This window comes from Lactuca virosa, chromosome 5, assembly GCF_052849685.1.
Source record: "Lactuca virosa cultivar CGN04683 chromosome 5, Lactuca_virosa_CGN04683_v6, whole genome shotgun sequence".
In the NCBI taxonomy this organism is placed as follows: domain Eukaryota; kingdom Viridiplantae; phylum Streptophyta; class Magnoliopsida; order Asterales; family Asteraceae; genus Lactuca; species Lactuca virosa.
In genome coordinates this window covers 339,369,622-339,373,872 of record NC_136430.1, presented here as the reverse complement: position 1 = coordinate 339,373,872, position 4,251 = coordinate 339,369,622, and positions in this window count along the sequence as shown.

Genomic DNA, 4,251 nt, shown 5'->3' with positions numbered 1-4,251 from the left:
ACACTAACATGGACTTGTGAGAAGTGGCAAAGGTCTAAACAATTGAGACTATGATTACGACATCCCTTTTCGTAGTTCTAAAATTGTTTAGACACACATGTGAGCTATCTAAGAAAGGTGTATGATTTTGATAAAGCTTTATCAAAACAATCTAGTATCAGAAATCTGAACTTTGGTAAGAAAGTCAGCTGATTTCTGAATACATGTCAAAGCTAGTGGGAGCATAAGTGTTATGCTAATAATCATCATGTTAGTGGGAGCTTAACATGATAATTATGACAAAGGTTGCAAGTTAGCAATGTTAATTATAGAAAACAAAAGTTTCAATTCGTGAGGTTGCAGGGGTTGAAAAAGTTGTTTTGCTATAATTAAGGGAGAGGAAATTATACTTCATTTCAATTCTAAAAGCTTAGATTGAGATTTTAATCGTATTTAATCAAGGATATATATATATATGAATTTCATGTTGGAATGGCTCAACATAAGGAAATTCTATATATGGGTCCATTATTTGCGTTCTAAAATTCGATTATGATTACGGCATCCCTTTTCATAATCTGAATTTTGAGAACTTGGCAAATTGAAATGGAAATATTATAGCAAAAGACTGGTTTAGTCTTTATGTGAGACATCATGAATCGTGTCCCATATGCTTCGGATATAGGATCGATTACATGTGCTATATTGATCCTTTCTAAAATTTTCCAAATGCCTGGGGCATTATGAAGGGAAAAGGTCTAGAATTGGATATGACTAAAATGATTAAGCAATTGTCGAGGACAATCTAAGGTTTACCAAAGATTGGTTGCTCAAGGACAGTTGGAAGTATAATGTTAATTCTGGAAGGACCATATTGACATAATCTGTAAGGAAGCAACTCTTGTTCAGAAGTGATAGTCAAAATGGAATATGGAAATGTTTCAAAGTTAGAAATTATTCAATCTGTGTAAGATTAGGAAACTTAATGAAAGAAGGATGTTTCCAAGGAGCTGATCTCCTTTGGAATGCTCTGTAATGATTGTTGTCAAGTCTTTCTGACTTCGTGCATAATCATTAAGAGGATCAATGCATATAAGTTTAGAATCTAACAGATTTCAGTAAATGACATGAATTTGGAATTCTTGCATTTGCAGTAAGGATTTGGGACTGTGAAAAGAGGATCATTGGAGTGATGTTCAATTGATCTATTTTACAAAGTAAAGATCATAGACAAACATAGTATGCATACCTGGTGTATGGCATGACTAGTGTTTAGAAAACATAGTGTACATGCTTGGAGCATGGGACAACTATTGTTTTAAATTCAAGTATAAAGTTGATAAAACCGAAACAATGAATAATGAGTAATCAGTATGGTGATAAATAAAAGTGTTTATTTATATTCATAGCGTTTGATACCATATTTGATTCATTTATTCTTGTGTTTCACTTTGCATGTTTTGACTTCCAGAATAACTAAGTCGCTCTTCCTGAATGATTAAGTTATTCAAACCATCCACAGTCAGTCATATGTTGGAAGTAGATATGAATCAAGACTGTCATGGGTTGGTTTGTAGAGGTCCAAGTTGGTTGACAAAGTGGTGCTACAACACTCATGAGTGCTCATAAGTTCTGAGTATTGGATTCAACCCGCGCTCATTTGAATCACTTCATGGATTTTATCACGAGTGATCATGAGACGATAATATCTTATATTCTTCAAACCTAGAGATATGAGTTGTTACTATGAGTTGGTTGTACATTGATTGCACGAAAACGCATTCGGTAACTCGATGTTATAAAAAGTGCCTTTGTGTATGATTCAACAAGTAGTAGAACAAGCCATATGAGTCGAAGTTTATCCATTCCTTTTACCTTCGTGATAAAAGCGATATCTATGGGCCCCTCGATGATTTAAAGATGATACATGTGAGTGCTTGGCCAAGCCAGGACTGATTTGATTTGTTCAATCAGTCAGTCATCATGAATCGGAAATCGGGAAACAACAAATGGACAGAGAGAATGATTGATAATCCATGTCTCAGTCCATATGATATCTAGAATGGAGGAATATATGATCCCTTATCTAATGGACAAGTCATTGACAAAGGTTAGAGTTCATCGACAAGGTCAGAGTTCGACAGAAGCTTTTGAGAGCTACGATTGCTGATCGGTTCCTGAAGTCATACGCAATAATAGTTTTAGACTTATCCAAGTGGGAGATTGTTGGATTAATGTCTAAGTCCATAACTATAATTGGTAAGACTTGACCCGACCCGGCATGGTCCATTTGGGTTGCATGGCATCATGCATTTGGATAGACTATAATGAGAGAAATAACACTTAAGGTTGGTTAATATATTATAAGTTCTAATATATTAATAAGGTTATTTAATTAGTATTGATCAAGAATTAATTTGGAATTAATTAAGTGATCAAAAGGAGACTAATTAAATATATGGGTTGATTGTGTAAATCATTCATTCTTATATATGTGGGCTTGTGATCCAAGATTCCTTATGTTGGACTAAGTCCATGGAGTGACCCATGGATACTCCATGGAGGTTAAAATCCATGGAGCATAAGGAATGGGTAAAGTTATGAGTTACATGGTGTAACCCTAATAGCCACCATATAAAAGAATCTCATGGCTCAAGAAATCGTGCACTAATGTGTGAGTGTGAGAGCTAGACGATTTCAAGGAGTGTTCAAGTTTCTCTCAAGTTATTCCAAGTGTATTTGGTGTTGTGTGAACCATTTGAGGTGTCACACTTGGGGCACTAGGCACTCAAGCTTCATGAAGACATTCTACATCAAAGAGGTATGTATTCTATCTTGTTATATTTATTATTTTGTATGCTAGATTAGGATAATACCTTGGATGTTCATAATTGTATGTATAATAGAGAAAACATAGATCCAAGGTATTTAGGGTTGCATGTACACTTAGGAGTGTTAGAATGCTCATAACCCAACAGATAGTAGGTTTACCTCTCCCTTCAGACAAAGTTTGCAAAATTCCCTCGGTACACATCTGGATATGAGTACAACTTATCATCCGCAGACCAATGGCCAAAGTGAAAGGACCATCCAAACGCTGGAAGACATGCTCAAAGAATGTGTGATAGATTTCAGAAGTGCATGGGATACTCACTTTCCTCTTCTTGAGTTCTCATACAATCATAACTATCACACAAGCATCAAAGCAGCATCGTTCGAAGCACTATTGTAACATCCTAACTGTCAGGTATTACTAATTTTTCCATTTAGACATCATGTCTAAGGTCTACTCGACGAGTTGGCGCTATGCCTCATTGAGTAGCAGCGGGCCAGGACACGTCAATTAATGAGTGACTCGTCGAGTCGGCATAAGGGACTCGACGAGTAGGAGCTGGCAGTGGAAACCCTAATTTTCAGGGTTTTGCACCCTATATATTGGACCATTAGCGCCTCCCACTGTCCTCTATCACCCCCTTGAGACCTAGAAACCCTAATTTCCATGAGTGAGAGCTTGGAGAATGTTTTGGAGCTTTGGGAAGTGACTTTTGTGAAGGAAATTTGTAGATCAAGAGGCTAGCATCAAGATTTCTGTGTGGATTCAGAGTCTAATTCAGTTTGGGCACGTTTTGGAGGTAACCAGCTGTTACCTTAACCTCTTTTTCTTCTAGAATCATTCATATGTGAAAACTAGGGCTTTCTTTAGTTATTCATGAAGGGATTTTGGTATGGGAGCTAGATCTGAAGTTGAAACTTCAGATCTGAACCTCTTTTGAGTCCTAAGTCCATAAAGTTTCTAGCTCTTGCAAGGATGAGACTCTCCTAAGGTGTAAAGCTCCATTAGAAGCTTAGATTGGTCATTTAGAGCCTTTAGGGCCTTGCATGTGTGTAAAGTTTGCAACTTTACGTGATAAACATGCCTTAGAAGCTTGGATCTGTAATCCGGAACCTTGGCATGGTTTAAAAAGGGTCTGCAAGGACTCGGCGAGTTGCATAGTCAACTCAGCGAGTCATATGAAGATGGTCGTGAACTCGTCGAGTTGATGAACAAACTCGGCGAGCCCGTTGAAGATTACCTTGGACTCGGCGAGTCGTTCGAAGACTCGGCGTGTCGGCTAGGGTTTCTCCCAATTCTTGGAGACGTATGAACTTGTCGAGTTAAAAGGGAACTCGACGAGCCAATCAAGGATTTCACGACTTCTCGAGTTCAGGAAGGACTCGACGAGTCGGTGAACTACACTCGACGAGTCGAGTCAACATGGACTGTTGACTTTG